Below are 18,260 nucleotides of genomic sequence, written 5' to 3' on the forward strand. Positions count from 1 at the left end.
AATGAAGATGTCAGATGAGCCTTACAGCAGATCTACCTGGGTTTGAGCTATTAGTGTCCCCACTAGCGCTGCCTCACCACGTTGATTCTCACTGGTAAGGGTGGAACTGGGAAAGAGTTTGAGCGGTACAAATAGCTAGAGGGGGCGTGCAGGCTGTTTTGAAACCTGTTTCCTTGTCAGACAGCTCTTGGCATACTGCTGTGGCCACATCATCGGACACATCTGTGGTGCTTGCTGAGTAACAGGTGGCACGAGGGACCCAGTAGCTGGTGGGTGCAGGACTGTTGGAGACTGAGCTCCTTGCTTTATACCTCCCTGCTACCTGGTCAGCGCTGTGGAGTGAACGCTGGGGAAAATAAAAAGCAAATAACTTGTTCCCTATATCTGGGGAAGGGAGAGCATGATTATATCCATAGAAGACTTTAATTGATATTTGTCAATTGATGCGTTAATATGTGAGATGTAACTAGAAAATATCGGAGGACTGTATCATCAAGAGCGGGATGACATGTTACAGGTGGTCCCCGCTGTGGATTTTTTCCAGGGTCTCTTGACCTTGATGTTGAAGGCCATATGTGGCTTCTATCAGCTTGTCTGCTTCTCATGGGCTGGGCCACATGCAGAGGAACGTAAAGAGAATCCGGAAATGCCTCTGCCAAGTGCTCCGAGTAGTTTCTCTGCTGCTCATCCCAAGCGCCTGCCTGCCGTGTACTAAGAACGCATTTGGAACGTGGGCCTGCCCCGCCTCCACATCTCACAAGAAGGTGATTCAAAACTGACCTGGAAGAAGGAAGGAGCGGCGGCTTTGCCGAGCCCTGGAAAATATATACTGGACGATTGTGGTCTGAGCCCGCCGCCGTGCAGGGTCAAAAGAACTGTTGTCGCCAATTGCTTTTTTATGAGTTCTCGCTGAAAAAAGTCGTAATTAGACACCAAAGGTGAATGTGCTCCTGGTGAAGAAGACCGATGGTAGTGAATTCTCCGGCTCCCCAGACAGCTCCACCTGCAGCAGCTTACCTAGCAGCTTTGCCAAGAAGACATCGTTGCCCGAGCCAGGATCACAAGTAGCCGTCCTTAGGAGAGCGCAGCAGGCTGGAGCTCAGAAGAGGTGTAATCATTACCAATTTCTGAAGAAGGATTTGAAAACTTAAACTACAAATCATGATGGCTCATCCTTCCATAAATCCTAATTGGGGTGACTTCATTTTAAGCAGCCAGCCACACGCAGTTTCTTGGCGAAGCTTAAAGTCAGTGTATCTCCTCACTTAATGGTACAAAGTTTCAATTGACTTTTAATTTTTTTTTAGCCTTCCATACATTAACTTAAAAAGAAAAGATTTTATTTTATTTATTTATTTGAGAGAGAGAGCATTAGAGGGGGGGAGGGTCAGAGGGAGAAGGAGACTCCCTGCTGAGCAGGGAGCCCAACGTGGGACTCGATCCTGGGACTCTAAGATCATGACCCGAGCCGAAGGCAGTCACTTAACCAACTGAGCCACCCAGGTGCCTAGCCTTCCATACAGTAACTTCTTGACTCACCAGTCGAATTTGATACATATGGTGTCTTCGGAGCAAGGGCCCATGCAGTTCATTGCACCTAAAAAACTGATACTAAATATCTAATGCTTGACTGACATACTGAGCTTTAGCTTTTTGGATCACAGCAAGACATTTCGTATTGATTAAGTATCACCTAACATTGAGTCCATATTCACAGAGCTCTATTGCACACAAGAAGCCCTTTCCAGCTATTGTTAGCTAGCTTTTAACCTCTGGACCTCTCAAGACAGAATTTTTTGTATTCCCATTTGCTTGATCACAATCTTCTTTAATATTTACTTTCTGCCGAGGTAGAGCCTGTATCCTCGGAGGGAAAACTGAGTCTCTCTCCTCTGTGGGTAAGAACTGGCACAGTGTGGCGAACCGACTGCTCACCCAATGCAACACCCTGTCTCCAAGCAGGTTCCAAGGGAAGTGTGGGCAAGGGCACGCGGTGTTCCAAATCTGTCCTCTGAGCATCAGCTGTAAACGCACACTCACCCTGGAAAGAAGAACCTAAAGCTTGGTTTTAGAAAGTAAAGCAAAAATGTTAATAGCCTTTGATGTTAATAAAATGTGTGACCACGTCCCGATGAGCTCATTTGTTTTTTGATTAGCTGCTTATATTAACCACATAGCCCTGTGTAACTTGGGTCTCTGCCTTCTGTCCTAAGTTTAGCCGTAGTCTGTCTTTAGGTAAGTCACTCAAAAGGTTCCCTTAAAAGGGACCCGAAGACTCATTCGCCGAAGACAGAATTAGATACACCTGGTGTAAAAATCACGTACCCCCCGAGTTCAGCTTTTGTTAGTTAGCAGCTCCCCACCCCCATCGTCCATATTTAACAGTTTTGAGCGTGCATGTGCGCCAGATGATTCATCCAAGCTGCTCTGGAAGTCGTCTTTGCTGGTGACAGTAAAGCTGATCCACCCTCTGCCCTCCCCTCGAGCTGGTGAACAGGCACAGGATCATCCGGGCCACTGCTCCCAGAGCCCTGGGGCCTTCTTAATTTAGGCGCTGAGGCAACTGGCTTCCACACGGAGCTTTCCGTCTCTCGCTCACACTCCCCCATGGTTTCCATCTGCCTGTGCCCCGACCGGGAAGTGCGCTAGCCCTCAGAGAGGGTAAGGGCCCAAAGATCCCTCAGGGTCCTCAGGACCCTCAGCGCCTCCGACAAATGATCTTGCTCCATGGCTGCCTATCCAAGGAGACTAGACGCTAACCTACTTCCCAGCTCTAATGGTGTAGGAGTCTTGCTCTCGCTTTCTGCTGCTCGGAGATTCTCCAGCGCAAAGGTGCCAAAAACTCATCTTCTTTGAACTTTCAGTAGTTCTGACAGTGATTATATTAATAGAGATTCCGAAACTTCTGGTAATTCCAGCTCTTGGGGTTCTTTTTCCAATGTTTGGGGGACAGATCTGTGTTCTGAGGTTCAGGTTAACCACCCTAAAGCTAAGAGTACTTTGTGGGAATTGCCCTTTTCCCCTCCCTGCTCCACTCTCTCTATAGATTCTCACATTCTGGAGGAAAGCCAGGCTTTTTGCTTTTTTTTCAGCGTAGATTTTCAAGCTAGCCTTAGCAGGCTTCCAGCTCTCTCCCCCTCCTCCCTCTTCTTTTGTTGCCCTCCTGGCCCCTATTCAATGACTAAAGCTCTCCAGGAGTATTTCTGGACCAGGGTATCTACGGTGGCCTTGTGATTGCACTAATCCTCTGGCTTTGGGGCTGCTCTGCTCTGATAGTCACAAGGATGATTGGGCGTGGGAGTGGGGAGGAGGACAGTGCATCATCCAGGAGTGGTGTTTATTTATAGAACAGGCCTTTTCTTTTCCCACCTTGAGTTCTCTGCTGATCCAGCAGTTACCATATCCTCAATAACTCCCTCCAGGAGATAGGTAATGGGGGCCCCGTGCTGCCGAGGTCAAGACCAGAGTTCTTAGAGTCAGCATCCAAGGGCTGCTCCCCCCACCTCCATGGGACAAACCCAAGGAGGCCCAAGTTCCTAGGAACGGTTGACCACTGAGCACTGTAACTTCCGCACAGCCCAGAGGTGCAGCCGGATGCTCCTGCCTGGGCCACCTGACTCAGCAGCCTCGGGGAGCGTGAGTCAAAATTCCTGGGAAACTCTGGCCTCATTCTGGTGCTGTTTGAGGGCTAGTAGGCCTGGCAATCCCTTTGCAGTCTCTGAGGAGCAGCCTGGGAAGTTGCTGTAGAGTAAGAGCGAAGAAGGACAAAAGGGGACTGACTTGGCACGTCTTGTGGGATGGAATCGCTCCCACCTAGATTAAGGAGAAAGAAGAAAACCAGGACTCTGGGGAAAGAGTGAGAATGAAGACCACCTGAATAAATGGACAAGGACGACCTAGCCTCACCCCAATTTAGCTCATAGATTGTATGCTACTGTGGGTGACTGATGGTTCAAGTTCCGACTCAAGTGGACAGTAAATCATCTGAGGGCAGGAACCGTAGGGCACAGAGCTCAGTAAGTCTTGGGGGACCTCATATACATGGATTCTTATAAGTGACTCTTATCAGCATTAGGAAAAAGTTTTTTGAAGATGATGATGAGGAAGAGGATGTCAGAATTCTACCGTGGGCAGGAACCCTGCGCCTTTTCTATTCACTCTTCCCTCTGCCCAGGGAGTACAATGCACCTAGTAGATTTACAAAACCATCTGCTAAGTTTTTATTAAATAAATGATGATTATCATAGTTCCATGTCTGTCACCTAGAACATCTAACTTGCTTGGTAGTGATGTGAACTGGGCCTGAAGCTTTTCTCTCTCTTAAAAACCCAAGAAGAGAATTTGCTGAGCATGGTGGTCGGGTCTCCCGTGTAGCCCCTTGAAGTCGTGCTACCACGGGGTGGTGGTTCTCCAGAGTTAGCCTTTCCTCAGAGCCTCCTGGAGAGCTCGTGATGACGTGGCAGCTGGGCCCCAGGGTCTCTGATTCAGGAGCTACGGGGTGGGGCTCAGGAAGGCACATTCGGCAGCTCTCCCGTGACAGTGCTGCCCTGTGGGGATCCCGCTTTGAGAACCACTGCCATCAGGGTGTGTTAGAAGTGTCTCAGGTTCTCTTACTTTGAACCTGAGGATTCAAGAACAGTCCTAGGAGTCTGTGGCGAGAACAGTAGAGAGGCCCTCCAGAGGATTCTCAGAGGGATCCCTGTCCCCTCTCTGCCCAAGGTCCACCTTCTCTAGAATTTAGAAACTGCCAAAGCGGGACAGAGGTTGATGAGAAACCACTTGGGGATCCCAATCTAATTTGCCTCCAGGCTCACCTCCCCACCAATCTGTTCTCCTCACTCTGGCCCAGGTGACTTTTCTAAATCGGAAATCCGATCATCTCAGTCTCTTCTGCTTGAAAGCCTTCCACGGTTCCCTGATTCCTCTGGCACGAGGTCCAAACTCCAAACTCCGGGGTGCCTTACTTACCCTGGTTGGCGAACCCTCCATGGCTTGACCCCTGCTTGTCTATCCCTTCAGCTTGGTGTCCTGCTACTCCTGGATTCTCATGGTCCCCAGAGACGACCTCTCTCACCCCATCCTTCTGCACAAGTTTTCCTGCTCCCCTCTCCACTGCATCCTCCCCACAGGGCTCTCCCCTGCTCCACCCCTGGACAAAGCATGCCCCCCTTGTTCTCCCCTCCTGCGTAGACACCCCTCCTTCAGATCCCTCATCGCCAGAGCTGTAGTCCTAGAGCTTTGCTCTCTGCCTCGTCCCGTCCGGCTACGGAGGGCCCAGGACTGACCTTGAATCCCTAACATTGAGCATTCTGCCCTGGATGGCAGAAGGAGCTCAGAGAAGGTTTGTTGAATGAATGCAACTGGCTGAGGACTCAGCAGCGGACCAGTACTTACTTTTACCTTGGGCACTTTTTGATACGATGTGGGGACGGGGGTTGTGGAGGGGGGGCAGTGTTGCAGGTGAAGATGAGGGGAGGGAATGGAGAGAGGGGTAGGAGCAATTACCAGCATTGCCCTTAAGTCACCCCCAGTAAGACGCAGGGACAGAGGGGTGTTCAGAGGCAAATGAAGCTCTAGAAGTAGCGCTGTAGGCAGAGGGGGAGGTAGTCAGAGGTTTTGCGGACGGGGAAGTAGGAGACTCCTGAAAGTATAGCGTGGGTAAGAGGAGCCTCCCCGGCTGGCCCTTACCTCCCCGAGCTCCCCCCTGCTCTCAGGCCCGGGGGCAGCCTCTTTCTCATTCCCTTTAAATGTGATGGCCTTCCACAGGGACTCGAGTGTGGTGCCCGAGGACATCAGGCTTCTCTTTGTTCACTTAGTATATCCATCAACTTCATTTCTGAAGCTATTTTTATACTTACGATGTTGACTTCGATACCACAGGATCAAGTTTATAATAAAAGGAGGAGACTGGGAATCAGGATACATGGTTCCTCTTTCTCCTCCAGTGACCAGCGAGCTGCCTGCCATGGGGCAGTTGTATTCCTCACTTCCTTCCCCGCCCGGCGGTGCTCGCTGAGACTGCCCACTCGGGTTTATTTATGACCCTCTCAAGCTGACCACATAGCTGTTTTCCATTCCTGAGATTGTGCCTTTGAAAACTTGGACCCATTTTCTAAGTTCTTCCAGTGATATTACTCTTCGTGAACTCCAATGGCCAGGAAAGTATGATAAACAAAAGCAACCCCCAGAGGAAATTTCTCAAGTTCCAAATGTTTGATCTCAAAATCTGGCTGAATTTATCGGCTGAAACTACCATTGACAGAATATTTCTGGCTGACCTTTCTGCCCTCTGCACCAGCCACCCCCATTCTGGACGCTGAGCTTCTCAGCCCTTCTATTAGCATCTGCACAGATACCTCCCCTGGGATAAGAGCCTGTGTTCTTCCTGGAACCAATTTAAACCCAACGAGACTTTAAAAAATACATTTAATAGTTGGAGAGCCTCCCTCTCCTTTTAGCTTCTGAGCTCATTCCCTCTGGGAACCAAGCGACATTTAGATTCCGGTGTGTAAGTTGTTTTTTCTTTAGATTTAGATTCGTTATTGTGTAAACATTCCTCTGCAAATTATTTTCACATTGTAAGGCGACTTCTTTCAAGTGTCCAGTCAGACTGATTCCTACTCTGTTCCCCTCACTACCCTCAACTCGACTCTCTCTCACTCACCAAGTTCCCCATTTCTCAACAACTCAAATTCAAACTAATTTGGCTGTTGGTGAAAATATTTCCCCAACTTTCTGGAATTTCCATTTCTCAAGGTTATCTCCCCTGGGCTGCAGCCAAAGTGAGGCCCACTAAGATGAATGAAGGCAGCGTGGGTCAGGAAGGGCGAGCCATCATTGTTCCATCCAGGCACGGCCAGTGGGAGCCCAGAGCTGTCCTGAGAAGGTGACTCAGGACCAACAAGACAGGCTTAGAGTGAAGGCAGAGCTCCAGTGCCAAGACCCAGCAAACAGGGGGTGGGGGGAGACAGCTGTCTAACCGTGACCCTCACAGCAGCCTGGCAGTCACAGATAAAAAGCAGGCAAATTACACTCCCTTCTGCCAAGAACCCAACTCTTGTAACAGGCCCGCAAGACTAACTTCTCATGCCTTTTCTTCTAACATTGCCATCAAAAGCTTTGTCTAATTTCCTTGTACCCGCTCTTCATCTCTGTTTTATTTTTTATTTTTAAAGATTTTATTTATTTATTTGACAGAGAGAGCGCAAGTAGGGGAAGTGGCAGGCAGAGGGAGGAACAGGCTCCCCACAGAGCAGGGAGCCTGATGTGGGGCTCGATCCCAAGACCCTGGGATCATGACCTAAGCTGAAGGCAGACGCTTAACCGACTGAGCCACCCAGGCGCCCCCATCTCTCAGTTTTAAAACATGTGCCCTTATCAGGGCTATTATGCACAGCCACATGGGCTGGTCACGACTCCAGGGGACACCATTCACAGAGACTACAATATAATCTTCAAAAGCACAAACCACTTAACTGAGAGACATCTTTTATTTTTCTTCTATTCATTAAGAAAGGGAAAGTGGTTTCATGGAAGGAATACCTCAGTAGTCCTACCCTCACCACAACGTCACCGTGTGGCCTTGGACACGTCAGGTCACCGTGCCCTCCACCTCTCTCATCTGTAAAATAAGGGAGGGGGACGAGATCATCTCTGGGGTCTTGCCCTCGGGCAATAATCTTTTCTGATTAGCAGAAAGTGACATCATTTTAATCAGTAAGTTACATGATGGGGAGCTTTCGATTAATCATTTTCCTTTATTCCCACTCCGGCATTTCAAGTTGGTCATCTGACAATAGGTCTCTCCTTGGGACGCTGAGGATTTTGAAGTCTGGCGAATGTGGGCTCACTGCGCCAATTCTCTTCCTTGATTTTTTGAGCTTGGATCTTTTCTGCACCATTAAAACCAGAGGCACTCATTTGGGGAATTAACTGAGGTGGTCACTTGGGGTCATATAGCAGCTGTGGCCCTTCAGGGTCTCACTTTTGCAAAGAAATCAAAACAAAACAAAGGAGGCAAGAAGGTTGACCAGAAACTTTGGAAGTTTAGGAAACAAAGCACTCCATTCTAAGTTTCTCACCCGCCCGTGAGGGCTGAATCACGGCCCTCCTGGGGCTTGTCTCCTATCAAATCACAACGTAGCCAACATTTTCTGGCAAAGGTCATAGACCAGTGCTGTGGAGAGCACGGGAGAAACACTTGTTCGACCAATCCTAGGATAGTTCTGCGATACCAAGTCCCAGAAAGGAGGTTCGGGAGAGAAGAAGGCTCATTTTAGTGGGCTGCAACAACAAGGCTTCGTCAGGAGCTCTGGTCGTGAGGAGACAAGAGTGGAAACAGTACTCCTGAATCTTGAAACCAATTTGTAATTGAACACTTGCGAAAATTTGGAAAATTAGAGCAGCGCTTCTCAGTCACTTGGGCTATATTGCAAGTAACTCACTATTAATACGTAGGCCACTACAGTTTAAAAGCAATTGTTTTGAAAATATAAATTAGAGTCAATTCAAAGTCATCTTTCAATACTGAACTTCTTAAAAAAAAAAAGTCCTCTGCAGGGCGGCTAGTTCCCTGTGAAGGAGAGAATTATTTTTGTTTAGGAAAATATCTTGTAGGGACATTTAGATTTTAAAAGATGGGATGAAGAGGGCACCTGGGTGGCTCAGTCGTTAAACGTCTGACTTCGGCTCAGGTCTGTGATCCCAGGGTCCTGGGATCGAGTCCCACAACGGGCTCCCCCTGCTCAGTGGAGAGTCGGCTCCTCTCTCTGCCAGCCCCCTTCCTGTTTGTGTCCTCTCTCTCTCACACACAAAAATAAATAAGTAAAATCTTAAAAAAAAAAAAAAAAAAAGAAGATGGGACAAAGAACAGAGCCTGAGAAGACAGATCCAATGGAGGAATTACGGAATTGTTCTGTATAATAAAGAGGATGGAATCTATATTTTTTTCGTTTGCTGTTGTTTTTTTTTTTTTTTAAAAGATTTTATTTATTTATTTGAGAGAGAGAATGAGAGAGAGAGAGAGAGAGCATGAGAGGGGGAGGGTCAGAGGGAGAAGCAGACTCCCTGCCGAGCAGGGAGCCCGATGCGGGACTTGATCCCGGGACTCCAGGATCATGACCTGAGCCGAAGGCAGTCGCTTAACCAACTGAGCCACCCAGGCGCCCTCGTTTGCTGTTGTTCTTGAAAATAGGTAAACCAAGACGTGGAATGGTAGTGTGGTCCTGACAATGTGACTGAAAATGGGAACTCCAGAGTTAGGTCAACCTTGGCTTACATCTATAAAACCCACCATCATGCACCTTGCAATAAAGCAAATTTAGATAGAAGAGAATTGGCTTCCATCCTCTGCCCATCTCCCATTCTCAACCAGGGTTGGGCTAACATTCTTTTTATTTTAATTGTGGTAAAATACACATAACATAGAATTTATTATTTTTTTTAATATTTTATTTATTTATTTGAGAGAAAAAGTGCTTGCAAGTGCACATGAGCAGGGGGAAGGGGCAGAGAGAGAGGGAGCGGGAGAAGCAGACTCCCTGCTGAATGCAGATGCTTAACCAACTGAGGCACCCAGGCGCCCGAGAATTTACTATTTTAATCATTTTTAAGTGCACAGTTCAATAGCATTAAGAACATTCACACTGTTGTGCTGGCCTAAGGTTCTTATTTTCTCTGGGGGAGGGGAGAGTGTGAGGGAAGGGAGACACAGCCTCAAGAGACAGAAGGAATGTTTGGCATCCATGGTGTTCTCCCAGCCCATCTCCCTGGCACCATCTAACCAACAGATTCCTGAAATTGCCACCACCATCCTGGGAAGTCCAGCTAACCGCGGGACCAGAGATCCACCCCATTGATATTTAATCCAGAGTGGTCAGGGGCCACTAGGTGGTTGGTGCCAGACTATAGGATGGAATCAGATAGAGCAGCTGGACCTCTGGAATGCCAGGCCAGCAACTAGCAAAGCTCACCCCAGTCCTATCATTAACCTCATAATAATGCAATCCTGCCTTTTTGGGATTGAAAAGTCGGGCCCCAGATATTTCTTATGGACGAGTTTATTGTGTTAATGATATGCATAATTATCACTCAATCAGCACTAGATGTTACTGGGCACATCTCATATTCAAATTTACATTGTCACATTCTTGTTCTGCAGTAGTTCTACATCCACAAGAATTCTTTTTTTTTAAAGATTTTATTTATTTATTTGAGAGAGAGAGTGAGTGACTGAGTGAGTGAGAGTGCATGAGGAAGGGGAGTGGGGAATGCTGGAGGGAGAGGGAGAAGCAGACTCCTCGCTGAGCAGGGAGCCCCCGATGCTGCAGGGCTCGATCCCAGGACCCCAGGATCACAAACCTGAGCCGAAGGCAGACGCCTCACCAACTGAGCCACCCAGGGGCCCCATCCACAAGATTTCTTAATTATTATTGTTGTTGTTGTTATTACTTTGGTGAAGATTTAAAAAGATGCTAAGGTACACAAGTAGAAAGATATAGAAATAGCCATTAGGTTCAGGATGGAGAACAAGAATTCACTGGAGGAAGGAAGCTAGCTCCAAGTTCAGTGTAAGAAGGTAAGCCTCTAGAATTCTCAGTAACTTGGGGGAGGGCATTGGACTTTCCATAAGGTAGGGAATGGAGAGTCAAGTCAATCCTGCCTATCTCATCGAGGAGACTCCTCCGTAATAACTAAGTCACTCATAAAGTCATCCCATTCAATGCTTTTTTTTTTAATGGAAGAGAAGGGAGTGCCCAGTGGGGACTGTGCGGATTCTAGGTGTTCTGCCCAAGGAGTCTATGGTGCAGATGAGCCTCACTCATGACATGCATAGGGCATAGACATGCTGAGCCAGCCCATATGATGTTTAACTCTGATTCTGCCACATGCTACCTTGGGACATGGGATAAGTTTACTAGCTGTAGGTTCCTCATCTATAAAATGGAGATAATTATTAGAAGGTGTTATGAAGTCTGGAAACAGAGGAAATATACATAGTGTCGTCAAGGATATCTTCGGTCAATAAAAAATATATTTTATGGACCCTGTAGGACTGAATTCTGTCAGAAAAAAATTGCTACTTTGAAAGAGGCAAAGAAAAGCTCAGTGATTAGCTTGCTCATCTGTGTTATGCCCCTCTTTCATCTTTGAGCTTCTTTTCAACTCTGTAAATCATCAGGAACCAATACCAATGAAAACGATTTTTGTCCATAGAAATGCAAATGAACTGTGTCAGGTAGAACGTGATTGATTATTGCCTTGAGGATACACCCCTTTTTGTATCTATTTATAAATTTATTTCAGAATTCCTTATTCTCTCTATATGTTTAAGTTCTTTGGGTTCCCTTTGAGCCACTTAAAACATTTTGTAGGTTCCCTCACAAATTAAGGAGTTTAATGAAATTTTTGACGTGTGTTCGTTTTATCTGTCCGAACAAAAGTCATGATTATACCCTTTTCTAAAAATTCTTCTAACGCTTCATAGGGTTATAGTGAAGATGAAGTGGGTTAATGCGTATACAATCCTGAGAGTGGTGCTTGGCACGCACAAAGCACTAAGTGCGAATGAGGAGCGGTTACTACCTATGATACACACTGTTGTCCCTGTTAAGGTCTGTGATGTCACTGTGAAGGTCTCTCTCCTGCATTAGACTCCATCTCTCTCTTAGGACAGGACCTTTGTAACTCTGGCACGGAGAACAGTAGAACCAAGCTCCAAGAAAGAACACAGTGGACAGTCAATAGATTAGTTGAATATAAAAGGGGTTGGCAATTTTTTTTTTTTTTTTTTGAAAGGGCCAGATAGTTGCTATCTTACTTTGCAGGTCAAACAGTCTCTGTCACACTGACTCCACTCTGCTGTTGTGATGTGAAAGTGTCAGAGGTCACATAAGAAAATGTGTGTGGCCCCTGTTATAATAAAACTTTATCTACAGACACTGAAATTTGAACTTAATATAATTTTCACTTGACATGAAGTATTCTTCTTTTGATTTTTTTGACCACTTAAAAATATAAAAACCATTCGTAGCTTGGAGGGTCATATGAAAACAGACAGTAGGGCAGATCGGGACCCCGGCCAACATTTGCTGACCCCTGAATTGGGTAACAGGTATATTAAAGGCCAGAATTATGCCTTCTTCATATAACCTTTAACCTGGTCCTTCTCATGCAATAGATGTTCGAGAGATGTTGAATTAAGTAGCAAATGGTGAAAGACAAAAGGGAGATATTTTAGAAGAGTAACTTGCTAAAACGTTTCAGAAAGATCCAATCTGTGTGATGACAGGCTGGTGGCTGGCATGGCCAAGCCTGTCATGTGGGTGGGCTGGTGGTGACTGGTCCCAACTGTATCAACCAAGTCCTTTATCATAATCAGTCTTAACGGAAATCTTAAGTGATGCCAATGGTTTTACACCCTGCCTGCAAACTGCCTTAAATCCTTTTTTAGAACAAAATGGAAATATAAGTAAGTCTAAATAATATCTACTGATCAGAAAATGTGACCAGAATCACATTACAGGATGCCTTCTCCAGAGAAGCTAGAAAAACTGTCAGATTATCTTATATTGGCATTGGTCAATGTCATAGATCAGCATTAGGATTTTTCCAGAATTAGGAAAATGGCAGATCGGCGTCCAAAAGCACAGACAGGCCCAGAATTTGATCCACCTCCAGAACTGAAGTGGACCCAGCTGGAACCTACAGACGCTGCCTGCTTTGCCTCCTGGTATAGACATGCCTCCCTCCCCCTCACTCATCTTGTCTCCCAGACAGAACAAAAGCATTTGCCTCCAGCCAAATGAACCCTGTCCTCCCTGAAGGTCACAGATCCATGGACACTGAGATACTAAAGTTGGACGCACACAGGTACAGCTGTGTTTGTTTGTGATTTGATTTCATTTAGGGAGCCGGCAAGTGTTAATTTGGATGGGGGACTCTCAAACAAGAATTCCATAAAAAGCATTTTTCAGTGCAGAACTATGACCAAAAGAATTAGGAGAACAGCTGTGTCAGGAGAATATATCTGGAGTACAAAGGGAACCTGAACAGAGATTGGAAAAGAGCTCAAGTTTGAATGACACATTTAAAATGTTAGTATGGGCGACTGGGTGGCTCAGGTCACGATCCCAGGGTCTTGGGATCGAGTCCCACATCGGGCTCCCTGCTTGTTGGGTAGTCTGCCTCTCCCCTCCCCACCCCATCCCGACTCATGCTCTCTCTCTCGTTACCTATCTCTCACTCTCTCAAATAAATAAAATCTTTTTTAAAATAAATAAAAATAAAATGTTAGTATACCTGCACACGTATGCAGTTTTGAAAAGAACACAGAGTCACAGAGCGAGTCCAAACTCCTGGTATTTTACAGCCGAGGAAGGGGGTCTGTGGTATTACAGTGGCTGTCCAGAGCCCCAGCGTGGAGGCCAGGCCCGGCACCCAGCTCTCTTCTCAATCTGACACACGTGCTTTGCAAAGATGATGCAGGGAGGAAAAGAAAAGGGGCCTTTCATCTATGGCGAATTATCAAACATAGCTCTGAAAAAACATTGTTGGGGCATCTGCCTTCGGCTCAGGTCATGATCCCAGGGTCCTGGGATCGAGCCCGCATCAGGCTTCTCCCTCTGCCTGCCGCTCCCCCTGCTTGTGCTCTCTCTCTCACTATCGCTCTCTCTGTGTCAAATAAATGAATAAAATCTTTAAAAAATAAAAATAAAATAAATAAAAACTGTTGGGGCGACTGGGTGGCTCAGTCGGTTAAGCATCCCACTCTTGATTTCGGCTCAGGTCTTGATCTCAGGGCCATGAGATGGAGCTCCATGCTCAGCGGGGAGTCTGCTGGAGATTCTCTTCTCTCCCTCTGCCCCTCCCCCTACTCTCTCTCTCAAATAAGTCTTGAAAATTTATTAAGGTAACATATCTTATTGGAAAAGAGATTGCCCACAATACCACCACTCAGCTATAACCACAGTAATGCTTATTTCTAAGATGGGGTGAACGAACAGCTCATAGTCCTTCCTTGTCTCTTTATGGAACATACCACAAAAGTACAATAAGGCTTGAAAAAGGAGGGGAAAACACTGGGAAAGAAAAAGGACAAGGAGATGGATAAAGCTTTCCCTCATTAGCACCCCCCACCCCCGCCCCCAGGACTTGGCACCTAGTAAATGCTCAGTAAATACTCAGACCTTCTTGGAACACTGTTAACAGTGAGGTAAGAAATAGGGAAGGGCAGATGTAGACAGCTAATCACAAAAGAGGGAAGCAAAATCTAGAGAATCCTTGCAACTGGCCTGTAAATTTAAAATTATTCTAAAATTTGTTTAAAATGTTTAGAGAAGCTGGTGGGTCATTTCAACAGATATTCTGGTTGACCAGTTATTTCACCAGATCCCTGGAGTTCTCACATTGCCACCTGTGTGACTTTGGGGTGAAACCTTCTTTTTTTCCTTAGGTTTGTTTCATCGGCTCAAACTCTCAAACTCAACTTCACATCTTATCACACTTGTAAAAATGCGTGGTAACTTCATGACTTAGTCACTTTCTAAGTGCTTAGTCACAAGCATCCTAACTGCTTGAGGTAACTCAGTTGAAGAATGGCGTTCGTGGTGACAATCACCTGAATCTAGTGAAGATTTTCAGGAATTTACTGCGTATACACACATTTATCATTCAGAATTGAACTGTGCAAAGGGAGTTTAGGATAAGAACCTGTAATCAAGGAGTAGTCTTCTAACAGAGGAGGTTTCATTTTTTCAAATGGGAGTCAGGTTAGCTTTCAGCACTCGCAGCAAAATGGGGCTTTGAACCCAAGAAGCCCGCCCTCTGCCGCCACAGGAAGGAGAGAGAGCGTTCAGTACGATGGGCACCCGGGAAGGACAGAATTTTGCTTTTTCTCTTGTAAAACAGAAATTTCTTTTTTAGAGCACTTTTGGGCTCACAGGCTCTTATTCTTTATATGCTCTCCCTTAACTTCCTCTTTTCTCTTTCCCTCTCAACTGACCATTAGGAAGGAATTTTTATGATGTCCTATTTTCTGAAAGCAGCTTCATGTTCCTGTTCTAAAGGGTTGATTTCTTCAAGTTACTATGAACTGTGGTTGTTGGTTACTAAGTGGTCTAACTCTGTGGCTTACTTGTAAGAGATGGGCATTGCAACCAAAAGTCCTTTTTCACTCCCAGAAAACACTGTGACTGATTCCATAATCCCCTGCCCCATAACCTGCAGTCGGTGGCTTTCAAACTTTTATTGTTCTTTTTTTTTTAACTTTTCAGACCCTCAACCTAAGACATTTAAAATTGCGACCCAGTGCACACATGTACGTATGAGATTAAAATTCCACGGCTCAGGGCTTCTCTTCACTGCTAATTCTTCCTACCAGCAGAATACCGTCAGCTCTCTTCTCTCTCAGAGCCTCCCAGATGGGCGTTGACCTGCAGTTTGAGTGGTGCCCCCTAGTGACCGGTCACACACATTTGCACGGGAAGCTGCTGCCGGAAACACTCGATTTTAGACCTCTTATTTCTGCCAAAACCGGATGATGTTACAAAGATCAACTGAAAGGGAGAAAGAAAAAAAAATGTGTCTGGAAAAATCAGGACTTCATAAGAGGCAAATTACCGTAAGAGCCACCCTTCCGGGGGGAATCTGAGGTATATGTGCCTTATTGCACGGCACCTCGAGGTCTGAACGGGCCTGGCTGGACTCTTCCAAGATTTCTGTAAAATATGGTGATTATGCCTGAACGCACCACATTAGCGAACTGCGCTGTCATTTTTGATATGTCTAGAACGAAAAAGGCGTAAGTCTACAGAATGTCTTACAGTTGAGTATTTGTGATTATGAGTTTGCACATCTTAAGAACTCAACACGTTTGTCAAAGTAATTTATTCTCAGAAAGGCAGACGATGGGGGCTGGCCATCTCCACGGGGTGTGCAAGCAAAGGCCTGAGTCTGTGGGCATAGGGCCCTGGGACTGTTGAGTGCGTGTCAGCTTGAGTCATGGGAGTGTTGGGGACAGTGGCTGTCATGACACTCTTGGGACAGGCTTAGAGGATAAAACCTGATTTCATCCTGCGGACAAAACCGAGGCCTAGATCGGAGCACTTGGCCGGAGAAAATGAGCACAAACCTGGATGTTGACTTGGGGCCTGGGCCCAGGCCTTTTCCCTTCCTGTGTGATGCACGCTGGCATTTGCCTCTCTGAACGCTGCAGCCAGTGGACGTGGCAAAAAGCCCCGTGGCCCCACCATCTTGTGGCAAGCCCACTCCTGTCAAGACATCTCAAGATAGGCCTTTCCAGAATGACTCTGAAAGGGAAACCGGGGGACCTTTTGCCTGATAGCACTTTGGACGGACCTGTCAAATCACAAATCAGAGGAAGGGATCTGCTAGCATTCTCAGTCCAAATGAGGGGGGTGGGGCCTGACCAAATGCAGCTGACAAAAACTAGGCCTAGAACCCATGGCTCAGCCTCCCATGCCGAGCTCTTTCTGCAAAGCCAGAATGCCTGAGAGGGAGAATGGAGTTTTGTTTTCCCTTTACAGTGCCTTTCCAATACAGTGGCCAATTATGCAGCTCTGAGTAGGTTTCGTGCTGTCACACTCTTGAACTGTGAAGACATCATGCAATGGCCTTCTGCTATCCACTGGAATATTCCCACTTGAGGTGAGAAAAGAGCAAGATAAAAGGTCGTCCTCTGCATGCTCGAAGGACATGTTCTCAACATGGAGTGGCCTTAAGGAGAATGGGATTTGAGATCAGAGACCTGGGTTCACATGCCATCTCCACCCTCCAGCTAACTGACTCAGGTTCAGTGTTTTGTTTTGTTTTTTTTTAATCTTATTTATTTATTTGAGAGAGAGAGTGAGAGAAAGAGCCCAAGAGGGGGTAGGGTCAGAGGGAGGAGCAGACTCCCTGCCGAGCAGGGAGCCCGACGCGGGACTCGATCCCAGGACTCCAGGATCATGACCTGAGCCGAAGGCAGTCGCTTAACCAACTGAGCCACCCAGGCACCCTTAGGTTCAGTGTTTTTTAACCTCATTTTCCCCCATCGGTTAAAAAAAATTCCACCCACATGGAATTGTTCACGTGACCTATTTGTAAAGGCACCTGGCACAGAGAGGACTCAAATTTCCTTTAAATTAGCTAAAAGTCAAGTTGTTAACTGAATTATATCTGGTCTGTTCCTGCATGTATATTCCCACGGAGACCTACACATTCTGGCAAAGGAAAACTCGAGATCATAGACACCTAGGATCTCACGGCTGGTACAGGTCTGGGGGGTCTTGGAATGGTCTGTGGCACACAAACAGGGACATTCATCCCCATTTAATTGCTCAATCACCCTAACTTTGGGATCTGTCTTCAGTTAATCCTCTACACTTCGACCTCCTATTCATCTCAAATAAAAGAACAAAGTTAGGTAACTCTTCAGTTTCCAAAGCTTTGTTATTTTGAGATGTTTAATAAAACTAACAGCAAAATCATTTGACTCTAAGAGCCAGTCTCCATTTGAAACTTGGATAAACTCCAAGTCATGGGAGTTTAGGTGATGATAATCACTATCCCGTAAGGACCTAAGGGATAGGCGCGACGCATGCATTCCCCCGGAGCCCTCCCCAGCCCCTCGTGAGGTGGGAACTATTATCCCTAGCTAGGAAAACTGAAGCTCAGGCAGGCGAAATAACAGAGAGACTGGATCTGAAGCCAGTCTGAGCTGGGTGCTGGTCTACACGGCCTGGTGCTCTGCTGGATTTGTGTGTCTTTCCCTAGTCCACTGTCCCTCCTCCAGGACCCCGCCAGCACTCAGGGCTTGTCACAGCACTGACGGTTCCGTGCCATCTTGTCCTGTGTGGGGGTTAAATTTATCTCGTGATTAAATTGTAAGCACCACTGGGTCTCCATCCTCATGCACATAACTTAGATAAAATAACCTATAAATCACAACTGGGCAAAGACTTGTAGATTAGGAATGGCTTTCTGCTGGGAAAGAAGTTTTAATTAGCATATCATTTATATTTCAGTGACGTTTCAGTGAAACTTGAAAACAATTTCTCTTTCACTAACTAAGCCTCAGAAACTCGGCACGTTTCACTTTAGATTCTGCAGATGCAGAAGTATTTGGTAAGTGAATAAATGCATGAGGAGAAAGGTATTCGGTTTTGACTGGTCCTTAAGTGCCTACAAACTTGGAAAATGCCTACAATATTATCCTAACCTGGGAGGGCTTGGATTTAAATAGCTTGAAAAGGACGAAGGAA

This window comes from Mirounga leonina, unplaced genomic scaffold (genome assembly GCF_011800145.1).
Source record: "Mirounga leonina isolate KUSES-001 unplaced genomic scaffold, KU_Mleo_1.0 Mir_128, whole genome shotgun sequence".
Classification (NCBI taxonomy): domain Eukaryota; kingdom Metazoa; phylum Chordata; class Mammalia; order Carnivora; family Phocidae; genus Mirounga; species Mirounga leonina.